The sequence below is a fragment of the Hetaerina americana genome, unplaced genomic scaffold (genome assembly GCF_022747635.1).
Source record: "Hetaerina americana unplaced genomic scaffold, ioHetAmer1.1.p SCAF_1, whole genome shotgun sequence".
Taxonomy (NCBI): Eukaryota; Metazoa; Arthropoda; class Insecta; order Odonata; family Calopterygidae; genus Hetaerina; species Hetaerina americana.
The window spans coordinates 56,346,989-56,373,935 of NW_027286069.1; the positions used below are offsets into that span (position 1 = coordinate 56,346,989).

The 26,947-nt window shown below is 36.0% G+C and overlaps 1 protein-coding gene across 3 annotated transcripts in view; it reads right to left on the reverse strand.

Moving 5' to 3' along the window:
• The window catches only part of Nedd4 (E3 ubiquitin-protein ligase Nedd4), a 95,017-nt gene that overhangs the window by 35,640 nt on the left and 32,430 nt on the right, over nt 1-26,947 (reverse strand). The window lies entirely within an intron of this gene.

Below are 26,947 nucleotides of genomic sequence, written 5' to 3' on the forward strand. Positions count from 1 at the left end.
TACTTGAATCAATTATAAACACCCAATTGTAAACACCCGTCCGTTCGTCTGGTGTGACCGTATGACTGCATCACGTCATTCGTTTTATCACTAATTTTTCAGAGAGAGAATCTGTCAATCAGAGTGTAACTTACACGGTTAATATGAAGTATTTTCGTCAATTTGAGTAATCCAAATAGCTCTGTCGCATATTTACACCTTCGGTGACAGATGGTCCTCGATTGGATTAGGAATTCAGTTTAGTTATGGAGGAAAAGTTGATTTGGTTTCGTTTTGAAGATATTCGAGTTCCTTTTGTGCTACTATTAAACACCTTAAAAGTAGGTCATGTCGTTTTCATAGTAATGTTGCCTTTTATTTTGTATGTCTTAGAACAGTGCTTTTAGTGGCTAACGGCAATGATTTGGAATAGAATAGCAATGCTCCATCCAGGATACACCCCTTTAAACAGTTCACGTGACAATTATGCGTCCAATGTGACCCTCTTGAAAGTTGATAACCGAGCTCTTTTCATCGTAAGAATTTCAATATTATCCTCGCCAATACATTCGGTCGAATTAGTCTCGCATGCTCATGAGTATTTAAAGAGAGGAATTCAAGGTTGCTAAGGCGTCAATTCTAAACAACTGAACACTACAGTGAGTCATAACTCTCTTTAAATGCGCACTTCTTTTAGATAGGATTCTTTGGCCCTTGTAAAATATGTAGTATTTCATCAGTGGCATTACACATGAGAAGGGGAAAGCGTCCCACCGTCGGAACAATCAGTGCTACGGGACATGCTCTATTTTGTGAATATCAAATTCATGCTGTTGATTGAGAGAGATCCCAATGAGAAAAGGAACTTAATCCGACCGAGAACGAAGGGCGACACATCAACGGCAATGCTTGTGCGCAGATTATATGTGAAGTTAAACATTAAATATTTGTTTATTATAAGTGAAGGCATTAAGTAAGCATGTTTTACGATAATTTTGAATCACATATATTCACACTTTACTTGATTTGAATTCGTGCGTATTTTTGCAATACGCACCATATGGAAAAACAGCTGTTTTTCCAAGGGCTTCCCTTAAGCGTTGCACGGCACAGACCCTCTCCCTTCCAAACGGACGAAATCACCTGAAAAACTGGTCAAAAACTCAATTTTCATCAAATACTTGCGTGAGTACGTGCTGCTGGCCCCCGTCGCTTATACTACTCCTCAATACTTATTAATACAAATCCCCGACGCTATTTAAGGCACCCTCTTGTCGTTAGACCAGGGAATCTTCTAGACGCCCCATTTGTAACGGTTTTGGCTTGTTCTAAATTCGAAGTAAATTTCCCACGGACATTATCGGGAAATACGTTTCTAGGAGTAACGGGTCTGTCTCAAGCTATAGAGAGGATTAGAGTGTTGAAATTGACGAGATTTGAATATGGCCCGAGGGACCTCTAAAAAACTTGTCTTATCTTAACGCCTTCGGATTCGACTCCAGGAATTTCTATTTTTAATTTTTTTGGAGGCTCAGACGAAACCAAATATCTACAAGGTTGGCAATTTAAATATGGTACCTATTATGATAGGCATATCGCTCTATTGACTCTGAAAACGACAGTTTTCCCAAATGTATTTTTTCCATTGAATGTTGTAGCATTCCTCTTATGAGCCCCAATCTAAAAGACAATAAGAGAAGAGTTGTCAATTTCAGATCAGACAGATGTTTGAATAAAATTAGCTTGATCCTATTAGCTTCCAAAGTCTGATGCCAGAAGAGTCAGCAAAAGTAGCTTTGCGAGATTTTCGTTCCAATTTCTAAGGAATTTTCGACTATAGTTGATCGGCCTTGGGTATGATGGCAGGCCCGCGGCCTTCGGAAAAAAATGTTCGGACTGTAATTCTCAGTTCCACGGAGGCATTTTCATTTGTATTCGGAAATCTGACAGAAAATACCAATAGGCTTTGGCATGTGTAATCGCCAGCTTCTGATAGATAAGCACCCAGGAAGAAGATGAAACCATCTAGGCTCCTTAGATCCCTCATGTTATAAAGTTTTCACCACTGAAATGAGTCGAAAAACTAATACATTCAAGTAAACTATGCTGGCCAGAATTTGGTCCATTATTTGTCAGGCATCAGATTCGTTGATCAAAATGTGTATACATTTTGTGATTAGAGCCCTTCAACTTCAGGGAGTAATTCCGCAATTTCCATCAGAAAAATCTCGCGTTAAAAATTATACCTATAAAAATTCCCCCTACTGGGATGGTGGAAGAACATGTTTAGTTTATTATTAGTCTATGGGTTATGGTAGGCTTTTGATCGACCCGGTGACTGAGCAAACCCCACCTTACACGTTACAAAATGATTTAACACCCTACATTACAATAAACTATTTTTACTCCACTTACTTTCTACCTTACTTCATTCCATTCTACATTAAATATTTTCCTTCCTCTACTTCGAGTGGTGATGAAATATTTATCAAAATTTCATTTGCTATATGTATAAAACTTAGTATCTTCCTCTTCGATGCATAACATATTTGTCCCTTTTCCTCTCTGTAAATTTTAGCCTTTACAATCTTCCCCAACAGCCGCATTTCAAATGACCGGAAAGGTATTGACGTGTGGGTTTGGAAATAAGCATAATATCCGATTGAAATTGAAACCGGATAGATTCACCAAGTACGCCTCTAGAAACTCTTCAAATTGAATTCTCGTTCCTAGAGAAGATAAACTACAGTTGGCAGAAAATTGAATTTTCTGGAATAGAGAAGTGCGAAGAAAGCGAGAAAAATAGGGATCTCTCGTCTATGGGGAATAACATTATAAACGAGGCCTGTCCAGAAATTATCGCGAATTTTGAATTTCCGCGGGATACATATTTTTGATTTTTTTGTGACGTTATGGTACTTATGTCTCTCCCTTATGCCGAAAAGTTCGGACATTTTGAATGTCCAGTTAATTTTTGACAGTTGTCTTGCTGGGACGTGTTTTGGCTTGTCTTCGATTTTTGCCTGTCCCAAAAGATGAATCAAAGAATCTGTATCAAATTTTGTGTGAAACGCGAAATTAAGTGCGCGGATGCATTCCGAATGTTTACTGTGGCATGTGGAGCAGCTACCTTGAACCGAACCACATTTAACAGTGGTACAAAATGTTCTCAGAGGGCCGAGAAAGTGTGAACGACGAAGAGCGTGCCGAACGCCTGAGCACGTCAACAACAGACGAAAACCTTGATGAAGTGAAGATAATAGTATTGCCAATCGTCGAATCACCGTTGGAGAAGTTGCTGAGGCAGGCAGAAGGACAATGGTCAACGGTCGTCCACATACAGGTAGCATATAAGATGCCAGTAGTCAATAATTTAAAACTGACTCTTCAGTCAGTTCCTAGCGACGTTCTCGCCAAGTACGTCTCTTCCTACCGAGAACTCCTGAGTAGGAGGACAGAAACATCGTGTCATGAAATTCGCTCATTAGGCAGAAGTATAGCCTGAAGAAAAATGTATGGAGAAAATGTTGATCGCTACGAAAACGTTCAATCAACAATTTCACCAACAATTTTTTCCGGAATTGTATTTCATTTTGAAGGGTGTTCCTTGACGTGATTCCTCATTTCCAGGTTTGCAGCATTTGCTGCACCAGATTATTTTTCACTTCTCCGCATAAGATTCCTCAAGACTACTTCCCTGGCTGTTCTTTCCATCAGACTTATTTTATTTCTTATCCTTTCAAAGGTGTTGTCTCCTTTCCAGTTTCTATTCGTCAGCGTTTAAAATTCTCCCATATCGTGTCCATGTAATCAACATTTGCGGTGACATCATCCAAAGTCAGATAGAAGACCAACCTCGCTTTAATTTCATGCATTTTTCTGCTATATCATGCACTTTAGTTTCTTATCAATTAACTATCACCAATCATAGGTTTAGCAACCACCTATTCATGCAACTGAATGCTTGGTTTTGGATCATGATACTCTACTTCAATAATATGTAGTCATGTTGGAATTTACTTATTTCTCATTGCTTTCCCTAGTTAGGGTCGTATATCGTCTTCGGTGGTGATTCAAGCAGAGTATGCTCCTCTACTATTATATTGCATTTACAATTCCTTTAGCCTTCCTCCTCCCGTTCCGTCCTCTCGATTCATATTCTCCATTAGATATTTTTTCCTCCATAGCCTCCTCCGGAAATGGGGTTCTAACCTTATATAATTAAAAAAATTTTTATTTCTTAGATTTTTAGGCGAGGGCCAAGATTCTTAGGAGGGTTGGCCCTCAATTACTGCCAGCGCGCGGCCCGAGGCAACCGAAGCAGCTACGCCGTAAAATACGTAAACTCTTCGCAGTAAATATTTCAGAAATTTTCACCACTTACTTTACACTGTGAATAGTTACTTACTCACCACTTATATTACAAATGTTCACAATGGTAATTTATTTTTAATTTTTTCGGCAGATCTTTTTTGTGTTAATTGTTTGATCTTTTGCTGTGAACAATTTCCTTCAATACAATCTCCAGATGCAAATACTAAGGGCATTTCATTTATATACTTATGCAAAATATATTTCCAATGAAGGATTGAATCAATAGAAAATGGTTTTAATGTGATGTTTTGTCCAGCAAGTAAATATGTTAGCGCATACATAAAAAATAAGTTTAAAATAAAATTGAGCAAGTCATACTATGTAAAGTTTGGCCGTCGGAAGTGACCATTGTTCAAAAATTTCAGTCGCATTTAGACATGTGGCATAGACGAGATAAGTAAATGGTGGACTATTTTTCTCCAAAGTGAAAAATTATGCCCGCTCCAACTAGGGACGTTGTGCATTTAGAGTAAATCCACAGATGGGAAAAATATACGCTTAAACCAGTTGTGGTTTTGGTTTGGAGGACTTGAAGAAGGCTTTCACATTGTTGGATGGAATAAGACGTTCAAATTGCTGGGAAAACTTGGAATGGAATACAACGACTGGAGAATAATCTTTCAAGTCAATACGTGCCAAGACGTCAAGACCCGAATGAAAGACGGAAGGAAAAAATAAAAGCTAAATTTAAAATGTAAGGCATAGACGCAGCGAGAAATTTCCAACGTATGCTTGCGTGGAAGAGGCAATTTATTGAGCAAAAGGAACTCAAAACAAAGGCAAGGTAGGTGAAAGAGGAAAAAATTAATATGCTTCGTTGAGCTAGATGACATCACAGTTACTCGTAGAGCAGAGGATTGAGGAAACTTGCAAGCATTCTTGAACGTAGCTGATTAAGTGCTTGAGGAAAATAAACTTGAAAATCAATGGGAGAAAGAAAATCCTATCATGAGGTAGAGAGAAGCTAAAAGCAAATACTACGCTCTGGATAGAGAAATTACGAACAAGCGGCATATTTTACCTTCCTTGGGTGGAACATAATATTAGACGAAATAAATTTGACGAATACTGTGGAGATAATTGCTCAAGTTAAAACAGCACTCTTGGCGAAGAAGCAACTAGCGTCCTCAACGAAGATACATTTATTTATATGCAAAGAAGCAGTTCGTGAAAACATTCGCTTGTGCATGTAAATCTACGGGAGAGACACAAGGATCAATGGGAAAGTAGGTCAGAGAAGATTAGAAACCTTCGAAACTTGGTGTGTCTAACATTTACGGGATAAAGTGCTGTGCCAAAAAAAGAACTTCGATAATCTCAAAGATATGACCAAGACATGAAATTACTCCTAATCCAATAACAACTATTGCTAAATGGCCTTCAAGATTTTTAATTAAATTATCTCAAACCACCAACTAATTTCGAAGAGATCGAATAAAGGTTTCATTTCAGACATATCGGTATCATTTATTCTCTGACGCAATAATTCATCCTTTGTTTAAAAAATATGAAAAATAGCGTACATATTTCTTAGTTACTTTCATGATGTGGCCAGAAAAATAATGGGGTTAGCAAAATGCATACTCCTGGAAGTCGTGTTACTGGATTTCCCACGAATTGTTAGAGGGGAGGTAAATACCCCAAATTCGTTATTTCGTTTTTTTGTTCAATATAAACTCCGATACCTTGTCATTCGCACCCCAACACCATAACGGTGACGTGGACGAATGGTCATGATCCGATGACCCCAATAACATGGATGTGAGAGCACTGATGATTGCTCTTTTTGTGGTCAACTCAGGACTGATAGGTCAATGGTCAAGAGTGAGACGTGATGTTGTCTTATCTTCATTGGGGCGTTACAAACGCGGAAGATCCAGTGAGGTGGTCGTCAAAGACATGGAGTCACGATAAAGTCGTCTATGAGAACGGCAACAGTAACCTTTCAAAATTATCTAATCGAGTAATTATTAAGAAATCAATGAATAGATAAATGAATCCTAGCAACTACAGGGCTCTCTATACTCGGGCGAGCTAGACCGCAGTGGCTATGACAGGAGCATGGGGAGTTGGGGTGACGTTGAGGAAAGTGAAGTTCGAAATTATAGAACAATAAATAGGGGATAGTAAGGTAGATAGAGTTTTATTAGAGTAAGATAGATAGACAGTGAGGTCTACTGAAGCCATAATAACGTAGTAATGCCCAGAGTGTAGGAGTGGAGTCAACGTGAAAGTAGTCGGCCAACCACGGTAGCTGAAGTGGTGAACAGAAAACGGGGATGAGATCAGAAAATTAGTGAACGGGTGAGTGATAGAATATTAGTCGGAGAAATAAAATCCGGGTCAACAAATTAAGTCGCGATCCTACAGAAGATGCTAACTAATTGTCCGAATAAGGAAGGGGTAGATATTGAATTTAGTAATAGTAGATGTTTGATCAATGAGAGGAAATAATTTGGAACCTTTTCAATAGACAAGAGTTTAAAATGATGGGGACTGGAACTGTGGTGGAACGAAGGAGGGACTGGAGATAGATAGAGTATAGTTTAGAAATCAAGTATAATAGTGGTGAGAAAATAATAAAGTAATTGAAGGAGAAAGGGTATAACATTCTTATTTCCTGAAAAAGGGGACAGAGCGATTTATTGGGTATCATTTGTCAATATCACAGGAGTTATTATATATAAGAAAAAGCTTTGGGTACAGGAGTATAAATTTAAGACTAAATGAAATTTAGGCAGAGCTTTAGCAATAGCGTCATCAGGATGTCTCACATTCGGATATTAATTAATGCCTATGAAACTTGACATTAAAATGAAGAGCATTAGTAGGAGAATGTAAGAGTGGAATTAAGAATATTTGGGAGATGGAATACATAAAGGGGGTTGGACTTTATAAAATAATGAAAGTTGGACTTTCTTAACTACCTAGGGCCCAGTTGGTGACCGGCCACGAGCCCGGTTATTATTGTTCAAGGTGTGTTGGAGGATGGAGACACAACATAACCACCACGTTATCTGTAAGTCTCATCTAACATGACACAGCGAGACACCTTACACTGCAATTAACTTCTTTTCCGAAAACTTTCTGCCTCCCTTCACCCCGTCCAACATACGAGTACCTTTTCTTTTTCTCCCTCTATATCGCTTACATAGAATTCTTCCCTCCACCTCAGTCTTAATATTTCATTGCCAATCATAATGTGCGTCGTCCACTGTTCTTGCTTCCGCTGAATTTCTCCCAGATACCCTCTCTCCTTCCCTACCATCCCTATTACTTCTTCAATTATTTTCTTTTCAATTCATTTTTACTTTTTCAATTCATCTCCACATCCAGATCTCAAAAGTCCTTAGGTCTATTATGTTTTTACAGCGACCAAGATTCTGCACTCTAAAAAAGTACGCTCCATTTGAAAAATGTCACTAATATTTTCATAACATCCTACTCCATTTCCCTGTCATCAACTCTCTCCTCTGCCCAACCCAATTCTTCTCTTTGTGCCCCGGCTATTTGGATAATCTTTGTTCAAAACTTCATAGATAATCATACTGCCCCATTTTTTCAGGTTGATAAATTAACCTAGGCTGTGTAGAACTAGAGCCCCTCTATAAAATGCTTTGGACGAAGATGGTCAAAGTGGTACGGACGTAATAATTTTTACCCTAGGACTTGGTAAAACATTTTAAAGTTCGAGGTAATATCTTCTGCCTCTTTTAATGGCTCAAGATTTGAAAGGTGCAGCAAAGGTGCTTATAAAGTAATAATTTGTAAAATTAATTCTTTTTACCTTCATGCCTATACAGGTAGATTACGCTGCCCTAATGTTCCCTAATAAGTACGGCATCACCTCGCACTTGAATAAAATAGAAGCATTCGAGTCAACTTAGGAACATTTACAGTAGTTTTTAGTGTAGTTTTAATTGTAGCACAATTACAGTTCTTTCAAAGAAAATATCATTTGAATTAGTCCACTTTCAACACAACGGAAAAAACTTTTGTATCCTTAGATCAATTAGTACTAGCAAGGTCGTATTGCGTGACAATAAACTTCGTAAAAACCATTGGCCATTTTAAAAAAGTATTAGAACTGATCACTGGTCCTGTCCGGTAATCGGCTGGAGTCAGCGCTGTTCAAAGCACCCGCATATTCGTCCACTCCATGAGGTTGTGAGGTGATCACATGTACTACAAAATTTAAGTCCAGCCGTCAGTTCTGGCGGTATGGGAAATTTTACGAAAAAGTGAACTTAGTTGTCTCTCTAGGGCATCGTTTACCCGTTTTTGTTCACCGTGCAATAGACCTTTGGGTGGCTTGCAGGGTGTATAGGAGAAGTAACTAAATAGGCTAAGCACACCAAGTACGTAACGTAGTCGTTTACGGTCCTTCCCAATGTGTGGCAGCACTTCAAAGCTGCTGCGGGATAGCGGGACTGCTTGGTGCCCTTGAGGTCCTGATAAGCCATTGTCACCTGCTACCAGGTTTCTCCCAAGCCATCGAAGTCAACATTACAATCGTGTCCAAGGTAGGACGAGTGCATGAGTTCAGAGTTATCATGCGGGGGCGGTACCAGACTAACCAAGTCGATATATGAGATTCGACGCTTTCAATACCATGGACAAAAAGAGAATGAGTACTTATTACTCCGTGACAAATTAAAAAAATACAGTTCATTCAACTACTGTATACCCATCGCAAAAAGTAAAATTCGAAAATAAAACATCGGCATATGGCATCTCCCCATAACATCAATGCTCGTGAGTGAATAGATAGTTTAAGAGTTGCTTCAATAGGCTTCAGACTGAAACATACATTACATAAGTTAATAATAACTTTTTTACGCATAGAATTTACGCACAAATACAGAGAACAGTCTGCTGGTAATTCGTGTCTCATCATTTCATTAGCGTATCAATAAAATTCACATTTTAGCACTAATTTAGTTTACTATTACGGTGTGTAACATAGATTTAAAATTCATGGCATAGATAAGAGTATCAAATACACATTTCTTTAAATATAACTTATAGCAGGGCAGGTAACGAATGTAAAACTAGAGTATTCTGCAAATCAGTCAGTTGGTCACTTACATGAGTTAAAGGTTAATGCATTTTTCTAAGTAATTTAAGACAGTTACTGAGCATTAATTCTCAAATAACAGTCAAGACTCTCGACATCATGTTTAGATATTTTTCATTAGACGATTTATAAGTTTATCGACCAAAATGTTTGCGACAGCGATTATTCGACTCGGAGACGGGTTTTGCAAAACAGGTTAATTTTCACGGTTTTCTTACAGGTCGATTGAGTCACGTCACTCATAAAAGGTTTGGAATTGATGAAGTTGGCCGTTTCCTTGATCACCTAAAACGTAAATGAAAGCGCAGAAATAAAATGCTTTAGGGATGCCATGCATTTAATTACTTAGTGCTAGAAACGTAGAGTCGTGGTCATATCTGAGAAATGGGTTAAATACATGCATTTGAGTAAATGGCTGGAAAGGATATCTTGAGAGGTGCGATGATCTTACGAATCAAAAACGCCCAGGGTATGCAAGATGTTAAAAAATCAAGATTTTTTACGACCGTCTAATATATAATGAGTTTTCAGAACTGCCTCTCTTATGTACTTGCATCTAACAAATAGCCTTAATTGGCAGACTGCGTTAGAACTTCAAGGTGGACAAGGGCGCTTTGCGGGGAGCAATGGCAATTAAAGGGGAATGCCAAGCAGCTCTCCTCTCTTGCATCTATGCCACAGCGGTAGGCTAGTAAGGGTAGATGCATAAAATCGTCTAAAGGCAAAACATTTGAGGACGCAAAGATATTTTCTTGAAGCGTACTTCAATAAAAAATAGTATAAAATGATTATATTTTATTGTATTACTTCACTGTAATTTCACACTTTACCGAGAAAAGACGCTTCCTCAGACTCTCCACATGTTCTGGGTACGGAGACTACAGAAATTTAGGTACCTTGAGCCTGGAGGTAATAAATAATCAAGATAACTAAGTTTTCAAGATAAACATCAGTGTGTCCTTTCATACCTCCTTCAACGCAGTATCAGGGAACCCTAAGTTGCTCCCATACTGATACTTTACGACTCCAAAATTAAACTTTTGCCGATTTCAGGGACATGGACCATCGTAAGAGCAATTTCTTAAGAAATAACATGTGAACAGGAGCTAATTGTGCTTTGAAGCCGGTGGGCTAAATCTCATCAAATAAATAAGTAATGGAGGTATTATTATAGGGTTTGGCTTCGTCTCATGTTTGACCAGTTCTCTTGTCCGATATCTACTTAACAAGTGCTTTGTCTGAAATCAATCTTCCGGGCTGCAAAAGTAGCATCCCAGAAAAACATGTTTAAAAATTCTAATTTTCCCACCTTTCCCAAAATACACTGCGAAAATACAGTAGTCTCTAAATTTATAGTTGAAGCATAAACATACATATTCAGTTCTGAGAGCATGCTTGATTTAGTTAATATAGCATGAGAAGGGAGAGAGAAGAGGAAGCAATGAGGGGCGTAGATCGTAAGTGCATCGTAGATATGGACGTAAGTACGTGAAGAAAATATCCTTCAAGCAAGCGGAATGGAACAAAGATGTTGGAAACGGGAGTAGTGCTTGTACAAGTTTGAAAGAAATAGCTGCTGCATTCGACGAAGATGTATGTGAAAAATGGTCCGTCGGGTGAACGAAAGATTATGCGCGGTGGAACGCAGAAGTGAAAAATTCTGAGAGAACTGATAAACAGAAAATGGCCGCTTTAGTAGAGGGGAGTCATGTCAGCCAGCTTCGAGTCCCGAGGAGCTGAACCTTCCTCTACCAACTTGTGCGAAACAGTTTTTAAATAAGATGTAATGTCGTCAGCAAGTTCCTTCAGTATTGACATTAGGATTATCCCTTTCTTATTTTACAGCCTTCAATGGAGAAGTTATGGCGAAGCGTTATAATATTGCAATTGACCTCTCCCTTTTTCCTTTGAAAGCTTCAAAAGTTTACGAGCTAATTATGGACAATGTTATCAGCAGTATTTTCGATATAAAATAGAGGTAAATATACCCATTTCATACTGTTCGTCATCTCAAATGTTCCACACTCGCAAACCACTAAAGATCTAAACGAAAACGAATTAAAAAAAAATTTAATCGCAAAGCTTCATTTAAAAGACATTTTTCATCAGCACCGTAAAATAAGTGTGAAGAGTGCCTTAATTTTGTGGCATGCACTGGTATTTGAAATGTTCGAATTCGTTGCAAAGGGCACTATGGCTCATCACTCACCCGCAGCGCAGAGGCCGATCGTCGAGTTGAGGTTCGAAGTCGAGGAGGGTCTTGAGCCCGAGCCGTGGCTCCGGAGTCCGAGCAAAGGGTCCACATTAACGAGGGTTGGCCCTGTATGAGGCCTCCTGATGGGTTTCGAACAGGAAACATTTATTGTGCATCCGCCTATTATCCACAAGCTACCTACCTACCTTCGTAAGAATGCGAAGTTTTCTAAATCAGCTTAATTTATTTACGCAGCGTAATTTGTGTCAAGGGCGATATTGAATGGAATTTTGTTAATATCAATTGAAGTTGCTAACTAATTTATACTAGACACTGTGCCACTGTTATGACCTGTGTTGTATTATTGAGAATTCATAACTAAATCAGAGTAAGTAAAAATAAGGTATACCGGTAAAATTTTGACGGTTATTCTGAATACTCAAATAGGCTTCGAGAAGACTCAGAATAGTGAAAATAGTAGTATCTTTGGGTAGAGGACTATAAGAATTTTAAATGTAATATTTTACACCGAAGAAATGAGATTCGCATTACCGTCGTCTTCTTATATTTTCCACAGTGCGAATGGTCCCTACTCACATTGGGCCTTTTTTTAAGTTTGGCCAGCATAATTTAAATATCAAATTAACATTTTCTGCAATTAGGCTGGATGAATAAAATTCAAACACTTTGCATCACTTTCTATGATTACTTTAGCTTTACTCAAATTGTTTTCCAATACACGGTCCAAAAATTAGTCATTTCAACGAAATCCAATATTTTTTCGTCATTCCTCACGAAGCATAATTATGTTTTTTATTTTAGTGGTCATTTTTAGTAGTCACACATGTTACCATTTGCTCTCATTTCCTGCTAGCACATTTTTAATAGGAGTTTATTAAAACTGAAGGGCAAGAGTTAAAAAATTATTGGCCGAACAATTTCTAATATAACAGAACTTACTTAATTGAGAACGACTCATTAGTACCTCTCAAGAAATTCTTTCAATTTCCATCCACGGAAGCTTATTCTTTCTACGATCTCATAACCAAAATTCCCATAGTTCTTTACTGATTCTATAAGATAAATTTTTAGAAACTCTTTGGGTTTCCGATAGGGGAGCTATATTTAAAAAAGATTGGTGACGAAAACAAAAAAAAATTTGAATCCTAGAGTATACTATATCCATTCCAATGAATGTTATGAAATTGGTAAATACGCATGAATGTTAATATATAAAGTTTAGAGGAAACTGTATGTGATCTACGATTAAATAGACGGTAGATATAATTTCAAATATCACCGAAGGGTAATATGCTAACTGCTATTAAGATAGGGAAGATTTTCGAGACAAATTTTCGCCCCTCTGCTTCATCCACTCCAGTTTGTGAAAATTTATTTATTTATTCAGAATTCATCCTCAGCAGATCCTTACACAATATCAAAGGGATTTGACCACGCCAGTTTTTCAGTGAAATGCACATGCAGGCGCCGCGGAATTATCTCTTTGGCTTTTAGGCTTGATGTAAACTCGATCGATTTTAAGTATTCCGGTAGGGGGATGCTCCTAACCAATCAGCGACATTTCCACCGGGGGCGTGCTAGCCGTATCAAGGTACGTCTTCTGGAAAACCGTAAAATTGATCCTGAATATTTGGGAGCCGCTCCTCTAAGCCTTTTCGCAATGATCAAAGCATACATACTTAAGAGGCAAATTCTCAGCACGAGTGTCGTTACTAATAACATCTATTGATATGACCGAGATTTGAACCCGGATCTCCCACTCGCTGATCAGAATTTTTTTACATCAGCTCTTCAGTCAACCAAGTCAATCGAAGAATATAGTAAGAATACTTCTCTACAAGACAAAATCTAACCTCTGTTTTATTTCAGGATATTTTATTACTGAGGTTTTGAACCAAAAATTCAATAGGGTAAAATTTATATAAACTTCTGGAGCACAAAATACAGAAATGCCTTATTTAAGAGATATCTGACGAGCGATTGAAAAGGCTGAAAATGTCAAGAGGTTTATCTCCCCAGATTATTATTAATAGTTTGCTAATTGTTTCTTTAGTCACTTATGATATTTCGTAGCGGTATATCCTATTAGTTGAAGACTATTACCTCCTCAAGATGTTCCCTTCACATTCGCTGGAATATGGTTTGATAAGCCAATTTCACCATGTGTGATAACCCGCTGTTAGGTTGAAAAGTCTTAGGAAGAACAAGAAAAAAGTCAAGGAAAATATTGTAAAGGAATTTTATATTAAAATTGAAATTATTAAAACGTATAAATGTAGAGTTCTTTTGATTTAAGAGTATTATAAGGTAATATTTTAATAATGGCATTAAACATACTGTACTGTACAAACAAAATGCTAAAAGATTTACATATTAAAATTTTCGATTAATTAACAAAAGGAAAAACACCGTCTCAACAACAAAGTACACTCAAAATGAATTTAATTTATTTTTAAAAGGTTGGCATGCCTTTCAATAACATTTGGAAACAATAGTGTAGAAGAAGCAAATGTTGAGAGAATCATGAAAGCCTCTGTAAAAATGAAAATGTCTAGCAAGAGAGCGCAAATGGGGAATTCCAAACCCATTAGGTATATTTAAAGAAAGAATCAATAGGAGAAAATGAATGGAAAATATCAAATGAAGCCATTATAAATGAATGAGACCCATACCGATTTCTCTCATTAACATCAACTCGATAGCCAATAGCGTAAACTAATAATCACTGGGTGAAGAATTAGGAATGGTGTGTTTTAATCCGCAAAAACAATTTTATTCAGATTCCTACTTTTCATGGAATCATTATTACATAAACGAGATTTCCGCGGATATTGCTTTTTTACGTCAGCAGGAGTGGCAGGAAAAAATAGAATCGGTGAAAATCATTCTTGGCAGATAATCAACACTGTGAATGGTCGGCTTATGTAAGTTTCGAGGTTGATATTGTTTGCGATTATTAAGATATTTAATTGATAAAGCGAACATAAAAAGTAAAACCTTGAATAAAACAGTTACTAAGAAACATGATTATTACTTTTAAATTTTTTGTAAAATAAATTTATGAAATTTGAAAGATTCATGCAAAAAGCAGATGCATACTATTTAAGAATGGGCTCGTTCCTCTTGAGCATCCAATGCACTAAAAGGTGCAAAGGGCACCGAGCATATTTTTTCATCGTTTGATAAAGTCAACACCTATTTTCCAAGATTGATGATTGTTCGTGACATATTAAATTCTCAAACTGGTAATTATTACAAAATTATTTGAGTCCAACCACCCAAGCCGAATGTTTCGTTACGGGCTATTTGCAAGCGTTTTTAGTGAGCATTAATATACCATGAAAGAGGCCTTAATTTTGCAATAGTTAACGACTGAACGGCATGAATGAAAAATTTGTTTAAAGCTTGAGGCCGTTTCATAACACTTAAGTGCGCATTCTGGTACGAGAGACTTTTTTTTGCCGTTTGATGTTTTGGTGTATGTGAAAGGAAAGGTTCCCGCTACGCGAGAAATCATGATTGTTTCAATTCATTTCTGGGATCCATTACCAAAAAGAAAAAAATCCTATAATTTAAGGCAGCCAGAGCCCTATTTCTCGAGGGTAGTTGGCTGATAGAGAACGAATTGCATGCTCGTATGTGCATCACACTCCAGTCTGTACAAGGGATCATTACTCTCATACCGTTCGTAGGTTCTAATCTTACGGCTAGTTTCTCCATAGAAAAATGCCACAAACAATGACTTTGAAAAACACGAATTAGGTATGGGTGATATTGACAAAAGTAACGATATATCAGCTTCCGTTTTATTTCAAAACTACCTTTCCATCAAATTATCATATCCAAAAAAAGTACTGATATTTCGATAAACCTATTGGGAGAATTTTCACGTAAAAAATGACTGTATTGATCACTTTAAAAGTAAATACGATCGCTAGATATTTAAATATGTTAGTTCTTAAAATGGTTGAAGATATAAATATCTTTATAGCTTAAACCTATTCATAAATGCTCAAGGTAAATAGTTTCAACCTATAAACAAGTATTCTATGCTCAAATATATATATTTAAAAAAAATAAATTTTAACTTTTAGCACGGATAGTATTACATGCCACTTGAAATAATTTTAAAACTTACATGAATATGCAATTAGATATGCATTAATGCTTTCGTACTACAACGACATAGACAAGTATGAGAGAATTGCAGGCTGCCTGGGGGATTGGAACATTCTGCGACGCGCCAAAGGAAAATGTAAAATGTACAGAGAACATTAAATCGACTCATAACTGCGAAATGTAGTCTGGATGCTATTAATCTTAAGGTATCAATTAATGTCTATGACGCCTACTAGAGAAACGATGAAATACGATGATGAATGATGGGCGGACAGCGTACTTGATACCACATTTATGTACCATCTCAAAATCGAACGCTTCGAAATTTTTTCGACTACAGATTTTGGATTTCTACCACTTTCCTGTGACCCTAGGTGATGTGTAGGAGGAGAGGTGGTGAGAGAACCTAGGCGGAGATCTTTAAATTTAATACCTGGCGAGAATTTGCATTTAGCTTTTCATTATTTTTATCCTCTGTGGTCAAACATGATTTTACTTGAAAAGCATTGATTAAAAAGCATGTTCTTGCAGTTTTCTACAGGTAGTATCGGGAAATAATATCGATGTATACGATATATCTGAAGCAAATACAGCGAGAGTTTTCAATGTATCCTTGGAAAATACCAAAATATCGATAAACCTGTATAATTTGGCCATTTCTAACGTGAACTACCCACACGTCTTTGCCTCTTGATTAATTCAGTGTATTGAAATATGGTCGCAAAGATTTCAAAGAAGATAAATGGAGTTTAAAATTTTACACGCGCCCCTCACATGAAAACACTGATCAGATCTGATCAAGTTTTTAATTTTGAAAATTAAACGATCACTCTCCACCTGGCAGCAAAACAGTTCAGGGATTTAGTTATAATGAATATGGCATCTTTCAGAATAATTTCCACTGGCAAAGTGGAACTACTTCAAAATGCATCGCTGTGATATGATATTTTTGTGTTGAATAAATATGGGCACCTGTTTTATATGCTGATGACACTACTTTTGTGCAAAAATGTCAACATCTAGAGGATGCAAAGCTACGATCTAGGGCTACCCAAAGACAGGCTAAGGAATGGTTTGATGTTGATCATTAACATTTAAATGCTAAAAAAACTCAGCATATTGTATGCAGTCTTCAATAAAAAATAACTGATGGTAAAACTGCTAAAATAGTAGGAATTTATATTGACACAAAACTTAACTAGGAAACCCACATCAGTCAGGTCTGTAACAAACTGAGTAAAGCTTTATATGTTAAGGAAGCTCAACTTCCTCATTTCAAATGAGTACCATACCTTCTTTCAATGTCTTTTGAATTATAATGTTGAATTATGGGGTCATTCCCCACATGCTAAATAAATTTTGCTGCTACTAAAAAGAGCTACTCGCTCTCTTGCTAATAAACCACCACGTGATTACTGTAAACCTTTTTTTTTATTAGTAACGGAATTATGACTGTATTTAGTTTATATACCTTTAAGGCTCTGATTCGTGTAAAAGTTAACCTAGAAACTTAACAATTAAGATCTCACATCCATAATTATACCACAAGAGGTAAAGTGAATCTAAATACTACTTCAAGAATAGGGTAAGAATATACCTGGGTGCTTGCTCACCCACTTTACTCATTGGATGAATTCTTTTGTGACAATCTTCGTCACATGTAGGAACTTATATTTATATGCTAAATAATGTTTATATTGACGACATTCAATATGGTTGTACAATTTTTCAAAATAAATAAAGCATTATTATTATGGGGGATGGGGAAACAATAATAAGGCATATATTCACGAGGATGTAGGTACTGTTTGTTTTACCTAAAACTAGAAAAGAAGGACCTTAGACGTTCGGATGCAAATGTTTTCTATTGTCTACTAGGAATAAATTAAATCAGCGCCAACAAATGTATAATTTGTAAATACGCATATCAACGTAGGCTAGGTTTTTTCAATTATATTTCAATTCCATGTCATTGAGCTAAATAGAATTAATCGTTTTATTATGCTTTTTATAAGAATACACGTCATAGCTAAGGCTCAGCTATGACGTGCATTCTTAGCCAAAGTATAAATCGCAGTTGATTCTACTACACGTAGATATGCAATGAAATTATAATTATACCATAAAATGATGAGTAAAAGCACTTATAATCAGTTATTGGAATTTTTCTAAAAAGATATAAAAGATAATACTTTAAATTTAAAAAAGAAATATTACTCTGAGTTCTTGTAGACGTATACTCCATATATTCCATCTCACTGCCTCGCAATAATTAATAATATTACATTTTAAAGAGCAGGGCTAATAGATGAATGAGAACAAAGATGACAATCAGGTCTATTTGACTTGATCATTTCCTATAAGTATCATCGATGGTTCCTTGTGATAAATGGAATTCAATATCAAAATTTTTAAACTTCTTTGAAGGTTTCTCGTATTTAATAGATCATCATCACGGTATCCGTGACAATGACACATCAAAACCATGTTGTTTGTCGTCTCAAAGCCATGATATTTAAATAAAAAAGTGTGAAAATTACCCGAGTGAATTTCATTGACCGTAATGAACGTAAAGCATTCCCACAAAGTAACCCATTTGCTATTCCTTGATATCTATAGTCTTAGCAAGTTTTAAGAATGAAGGATTTGTCCAATATCGTGTATAACAACCATGTAAGTGGTCCTACCAGAAAAATTCAGTTACGCATGCGTAATAATATGCTGCGCCTTAATTATGGCCCCATTTTTCCATGTAAACTCCCGAATTATATTGCTATAGTCCGACTCTTGCATTCCCTGTGGATTTATTGGCATTAGCTGCGTACCTGCCAGGCAAAATAGAGACAGAGGATTAAATTGTTACATGAGTTTTTGTATCATAAGTTGCTTTTTAACGAAGCCATGCAGTGAGATACCCAGGAACAATCAATATTACAACAGTATTACCATTTGAAAAGAATCAGCTGGTGAAAGTAATACTCAGCTTGAACTGAGATAAAATAAAAAAAAATCTCCTCATCTACCGCTCAACTTATATTTAAATTCCTCTGACATTCGAAGTAACCAGGCATTAGCACACAATGTCCTCCCAGCAAGAAATGTCCTCTGCCTAATGTTTGTAGCTCTTGTCAGGGAAAAGGCCGGCGTTGTCGTTTTCTTGCCGGTGAATATGTCAGAAGCTATGAAGCCCTCTTCATAATCGCAGCTGAATGTTTTCATAAGACTGCAAACATCAAAACCTCAACAGTATCGTCGGAAATTGAATAGAGTATACGCAATTTACTATAAAAGAAGAATCCATGATCGTGTTAGAAAGTCCAAATAAAAAAGTGGTCCTCTCAGGTCGCCAATGGCGGTGATTTAGCCAGTAATTTTTACTCTCAGTTCGGCGTGAAGTCCAATTTTAAGAAAGGGTTTCACTAAGGTGGATAATATAGCTAATGCGATTATAATGGTGCCTGAAGTAATCTCAAAAGAGAGAAATGCTACGGATGGCGGCATGCGATTCCTTTGCAACTTGTTTTAAGTAATTTAGAAAAAGAAATCATTGTTCCAATGTTCGTATGAATAACAAATATTCCAGTATATTTTTTTTATTTCATTCCACTTACCAACTGCATTCCAAAGCAAATAAAAACTCACACAGCCATTAAAATAAAATAAACCTACCATTGATTAATTGTGAGAACGTAAAGAGACAAATTAAAATTGTGGCTTTAGAAGAAATAACGGCTGAAAATTATATAACATACACGTTTTAGTGCTACGCAGAAAATTCGCATAAGATGAGGTTTTTCCACAAAAAGGCTTCTCAATTATAAAAGGCCTTTTCCTTGCGCACGTTAAACGTACCACCTGGAATGTATCATTTCACTTTCTGTCTGACTTATTTAGTCAAGGATACAGAGCAGTTATAACTTCTGAAGTTCTTATGGGGGTGAAAAAGAAACTTTACAATTCCACGATAAAGATTTAATATTTGACGACCATGGTTTCGATGCTGCGCATCATCATCAGGATTATGTTACGCAGCATTGAAACCATGGTCGTGAAATACTAAATCTTTATCGTGGAAGTGTCAAGTTTCTTTTTTTTACCCTCATAATGAAGGAATTCCACAAAGTTAAACCTGAAACTCTTATGTTTCTGAAGCTCTTACCAAATGTAAATTAATACCCAAAGTTTTATAAACGAAACGCGATACATTTCTCATTCAAAATTAAAATTAATAAAAATTGGAATGGCTACATATTTTTATTAAATTTAAAATGCAATTCACTCACATAAAAACGTTTCACAGGAATGACACTTCAGTAAGATACTTAGATATACTGACTTTAGTAAGATACTTACGTTACCCTGAACTGAAATGTACATAGGTATATATGTATGTTTTATCTGCTTAGAAAGAGGAAAATATGCTAAATTCTTCCACAATCATGGTATTGAAAGCATGATTGATTATTCGCATTAAAATAATTATTTTACCGTGATTTTGTAAGCCAGCTGGAGATCTTAACCTGTTAATCCAATAATCTTTAGTTGAAGTTACCATGTCATGATAAACATTGCTTTGATACCGAAGGAATTGATTCATTACCACAATGATTGGCTTGTGAATGTATTCTTAGGAACTATACTCCTTCTTGTACAATTTTCAAAGAAATAAGATTCTGGCTAAAAATATTACAAAAAGTTAATCTTTATCATTGATACGTTAGGATTAAAATGAACTTCGTACTTCGCCGATTACTATCGTTTATTTGAAAACCACTGAAGATTCAATAGCAGCAAATAATTTAATCTACGATATTTAACTGATACAATGACGCATGATTTGTGAAGGAGAAATAAACTCAATAACTCAAAATAATTGCAAAAAACTCTATAAAAGGATTTGAGAAATACAAAATATCCAATTAAATGACTTTTAGCACTGTGCTCCTTCGCCTCCAATCACTCATGAAAGTTGGTATGTCATGTAAAAGATAGCGGACGCTGATAGTATAGATGGTGTCTACCACCTGTCCATAACTGTACATGGTTGGTATAAAAAGATTCGGGAAAATATCTTTCGTTCAGATATTGCTACATTGCCTCAAAATTCTTCAAATTACACCCATTGAGCGCCGACACACTTTTGCCAGCGACTATTCCACAACTCGAAGGCTCCCTGGTAGACGGATTCCGAAAGGTCCTAAAGAGTACGCGTGCAAGCTCCTTTGACGGCATGGTGGTGTCCTTTAAGGGAGGATTTCACTTTTGGGAATAGGAAATAGTCAGCTAATGGCAAGTCCGGATTGTAAAGGGGTTGGGGAATCGTCCCGATGTCGTTGCAGTAGGTCTTTGCACTTGACTCTGCTCTTTGGAGGTCCGTCAAGGCCTTTGGGACGAGTTTGGCGCACAACTTTCGCATCTCCAAATTTTCATTGATAATGGTGTGCACTGTCATCTTATCAATGCCAATACGACCTGCGATCAAGCGCACACTTAACTGACGGTCTGAATTCAGTACTTCACGAACATGTCAGGAAAAAATTGTACCGATGCTTTTTATAAAAACGTTGTGCCTTAGGTATGACATGATCCGGGATTGGGAAGGTTTCAGTTTATAGGCCTATCGGGTGATGTAATCCAATGGGTAATGACTAATGACCAGGGCCAGGTTTTGACTCTCGTTCATTTAACACACTCTGAGCTTCACCCTAATCGAGATATTTTCAGCACCAAATTTCTCTGAAAAATCACAGGCGGCATACGGAAAGAAACTGGTACTCCTCCACATCTGGGTGAATTTCATACGCCAAATATTTATATCTATCATCAAACCAACCTTAGGAATGATAATTGTGCTGGATGGGGGAAATCAAAGTGTGAATATTTGACAGCATTTGTTTTGTTAATGAAGATGGAGGTTAAGCATTTGAAACAGGAAGGAGTACAGTAAGAGGTAAGGTATGACATGCAGTAGTATTACCAAAATTAATAGAGAATCATGAAGAAAAATATAGAGAAAAAGAAAAATCTATCAAAGTAGTAAAAAACTAATATCAAATTTAAATAAAGCACAGGGCACGGAGCTATTAAGAGAGGTCGAAAAGGGACATGTTCAACAACGTTAAACTTGACAAATGGTATACCGTTTTCCAAATAAATTTGTACCTCACTCATTAGAATGTGAAATCAAATACGTCTGATATTAGGAAAGGATTCGGGATTGGTCAGAAGTACACTCACTACTCATCTTTGTGGGATTGTGGTATAACAGCGCCTAAATATAATAAATTCTTCTTCGAATGAAAAACCTAATTGTATTACATGTACTAAATGTATGAACCTGATTCATTTCTGCAAACCATCACGATTGAGAGTATTTCTTTCCAACAGACAGAATTTTTAATCAAACAAGTTAAGGTATGTGTACTTTCTCAGGAATTTTTTCAATTAAATTATCGTCTCGCTGATAATAAAATTTCCTGCTCTTCCTATCCAGGATCTTCGAGTGTACTGAAAACAACACCAAATGGATGGGGGAAAATGACACATGGAAAGGCTCTAACTTGAAGAATGTTGCATGGAACAATAAAAGCTCTTTGATTATTTGAAAAGGATGAAAACGCATAATTATCTATGGTATACCAATTTGATTAACTCAATGCAGTCTCTGCAAAAACTCTTTCCTCGAAACAACAATTGCGCTATTATATGTATGTGTATATATATATATATATATATATATATATATATATATATATATATATATATATATATATATATATATTTATTTATTTATTTATTTATTTATATACATATTTGTATATACGAGGATACAGTATCTACGTAAGCATTATTATCATATATCAAGGGACATAATGGCCATAAAAAAACTACCCCATGAACTGACTGACTGTGAGCATTCTTTCTGTCCTTTCACCTTAGTTACCAATAAATAAATTTCTTTGGTCTTTAAAACTCGCGTCGATGAGTACATTCTCACTCCTCAGAAGAAGAGAGGTTAAGTGCTTACGAGATCCCTCTCGACGCAGCGTTTCGCTGATTAATTATTAGATATTATCCTTGGTTCATCAAAAACAGCTAATTAATTAAATCTCTCCATCCACGTCTCGAGCAGCCTTTCTCCAACAGAGCTGTATTCCGTAGGATCAAGGCCCATATTTTCTACACTGGTCAGTGGATATAATAGGTCATTGAGTTATTAGAATTTCGAATGATGTATCTTATATCAAATTGCCAAATTAACGTTAAAACTCTATCTACGTTGCAGAGCTCAAAACGGGTGATTATTTTTTCATAATATTATAATGACATTTTGTTTCCAGAGAGCGAAAAAATAACAGAGCGTTTTAACTTCACGCTAGGTCAATGGCAAAAGCAACCTAAATATGCATCAGGTATGGATCAACAATATCAAATGCATCAATTTTTGTGTAATAATAGTGTATAGATCATACTATTTATAAAACGGCTATTTTACTAATTACACCAAGCAAAATGATATTTGAAGCTTTAGTACCAAATAAATTAAAAGCATTGGAAATAAAAATTACAATGTACCCATAGTAAAAAAGGGCTTATCGGATAGCATTTTGGTAGTAATAAGAGGGAAAATGACTGAGAATACATCTTTTCTGGTCAATCACCTAGTCAAAAGTGAAGAGAAGGCGCATTTTTTAAACACTCCGTTTGTAGTCTCGATTTCCTTGACTTTTTAAAATAAATTTAATGAAAATCCATACGTTAACAGACGAATACAATGATTTTTAAATCATATTCCATGGCACCGTGCAATATTTTTCCTGCATTTAAAACAGAATATATCTCCTATTATATATGAGGATTTTACTGATATGTAATAATCAATGGCGATATAATCTCTTATTAAAATGTGGTCATATTGGTGCTCAGTGATATGGAAAATTGATAGATGAAAAATATTTCCCATAATATTATTATTCTGAAACATATAATAAGCTTTAAATTATGGATAACTCTAGCATAATTACACACCAGGATCGCATTTTATAAATTTGAGCTTAAACAAGAAATATTCCACCGAGGTGAAAAAACCCTGTGAATGTGATAAACTACTACCATTATGAATCTCCTCATGAAAACACCACGAGTAATGCGATTAAGCTTAATTTATTTACTCTATATGTGTTTGATGAGGGCTTCACGAACTTATATGAGTAAGTATTTTCTATGCGAGAGTACGATATTTTGATACACTTGCATATATATTGAGGCACCAAAATACCCCCAGGAACCACACTTTTAATGGGATCACGAAGACCAGTCATGCCTTAAATCTGAGTTCCTTGAAATTAATCTTAATTGAAGTAAACTACTCTCCTTATTATGGTAAACTTCATTTTTTCAGTCATTTCAATAGTTTTAGTGCCACGTGCGTAAATATTTTCTTATTTCTCTTCATCAAAAGGTAAAATTGAGTAAGAGTTAAGAAATCTTGGTGCCAGCAAAATATCCAAAATATATTATCCAAAAAATATTCTAGAGTAGTATTATTCCTCTTGTGGATATATTCTTTAAACGGTTCCCTTCCGACAATATAAAATCATCCTCCCATGAAAGTGGGTCCGATTAACAGAATTCTTATTTCAAATATCTATGGCACGGGTGCTATTGTAAGATGAAGTAATTACCGGCATCCCCAATCTTCCTCTCATCCTCTTACCACATTCATCTCACTCTTCCTACATCTTTCTCTTTCACTGCATGAGTGGAAGTTTTATCCGATCTCATGAATTAAAGCGGACACCTAAGAATGATTAAGTGGCGTTTCAAAGAACTCCAATAAATGCTCTCTACGAGTGTATCTTGAATTTAGACGTGATAGAAAATTTAATTAAAATTCAAGTAATGAACATATCGAGTTTTTTTGCTTAAAATGGCTTAGCGACAATTTATCTTACCATTAAAACATTTATGTTCCCTGTGAACACTTCGTATTCATGCGGTGACTGTTCCATTAGAAACTATTACGGATCTTACTCACGCAGGGGTAAAAGTGCGGAGAAATGCTAGAATCTGCACAAAATGATTATTATTAAAAGTAGACGAAAGTCCCTCTGAGTAAGTTATAGAAATCGCAGAGGAAATGGGATAAGTGGATTCCACTTGAATAGGCGTAGATAAATAAATGGGTATAATCCTTTATTCACTCTCTCGACCCAATTGACTCCGCTCCTCCGACTGCCCGAGAAACAACTTTTTGTTTTGAGGTTAAGCACATATATTCACGCCACACAGCCGATGCACAGTCATTCCATAGCTTTCAACTTTCCGTTCTCTTCACAGCAAACGCTAAAGGCTTGGGGAGAAGGGATTAGAACATCAAATACTCGTAACCTCATTCACTTTGTCGACCTCTATTCTTACCTGCCAATCCCAAATTAGTCATGTCACTTATTACAAAGAGTTTACGCCTGAAAAAAACCTCGATGACCTTATGATTGTATAACACATAGGCGTTGTTGACCCCTCACTGTTTTTCCCCTGGGCCACATCAAAACAATCCAAAAAAATAAAGTCTCACTGATGAAGAAAGTCAATAAAGACCCCGTGATAAAAATTTCCTTACGTCCCCTATTCTTTGGGCAAATTCAAGAATACGACGAGAGAGAATAATTAAATTTTTAAATTTAGACCGCAGTCAATAAAATCGAGGAGGAACTAGTTTTTTTGCAAATGGCGTAATGTAAAAGAAAAGGAAGAAAAGAAATCATTAGTCATTTGTTGTAATGCTCCGGGCGATATAACACATTTCAGGAGTTTGAGCGGTGGAAAAAATACCTGCCGTAAATTATTGAATTTCTGACAGCTCAGAAGTCGTACTTACGGTGATTTAAATATTAAGGAGTAAATCAATGCGTATTCATGTCACTCAATGTTTAAAGACCAAATTTTCGAGCCTGGATAAAATTGGAGCCTAGACTAATGAAATTTTGGAGCCTGGACTAAAAATAATGGGTATCGAAAATTAGGTCATATGAAGGTAAACCTTAAAAGCAGTTTAAGAGAAAATTTGAACTCGATGGTTTCCTTTGTTAATCTAGGTAAACTTCAACTTTCCCTCCACTTGTTATATTCTACTTGAATAGGTGCAATTTCATTAAAATGAGAAAATTGCATTGGTTTCGGGGCTGTCAATGAAAGTATGTATAATTAAGACCGATTCTACCATTGGTTACGATTTGAGTCGCTATCGCGACTCAAATTCTACCATTAAGTGAAATTGCCACGCAAGTCCTGATGCAAAAAATAGTTCTGCGGACAATTAAAACTATTCGACTCTTTGATGTATGGAATTTTCAAAAATTACAAAATCAATTCAAACCTTGAATAGATAGCCATGAATACTAAAAAGATTGGGATTTTCGTTTCCTCATTGGTTCGATGAAGCTATGAAAAAATGAAATACATTTCTACAAAAAAGCTCAAATATTGAATATCTGATTCGTAATTAAAACTTTCGATAAATAGTATGTATCGGGGTATGTAATGGGATAAGTTAAGGCTACGGCTCCCGTTTCCAATGCCAAAATTTTCAAATTTCCTGGGTCGATTAGTGGTTCGGTATGGAGACCTTACAGGTTAACGGTTGGGGCCCAGACTATGGTTTAAGGGAACAAAGAACATTGCAGATGAAGTTTGGCAATCGTATTGTGGAATATTTTTTGACGTTATTCATCAACACCAAAAACTATGACAATGGATACTATGCAATAAAGTGCTCATTTGGTAGAGAAACGTTAGTCGGAGTTAGAAGTTACTTACTTTGGCAAAATATTTCAAAGTTTTTTGGTCTCCTTGCATGTTATAAAATATAATATGTATTTATAAACCAATATTATTTTTTGAGAGGGCTCAACAGTTCAGTCAGAAGTTATTTATTTGAGCATGTATGTAATATTTATCATCCTTTACTAAACAGGGAAGATAATTCAAGAAAAAGTAAAATCACTAATGGTCTCCTGAATTGAGCACTAAAGAATAAAATTATAGGTTTAAGCTTCTTTTGCCAATCTGAAGTTAAATCACTCTTTGTAAAATAAAAATTCGGTCATGTAGTAACTAAATGTGGTTTTATGAACCTGGCTACATGGATTTTGACAGTTTTGCTGAATTACTAAAATGGCAAA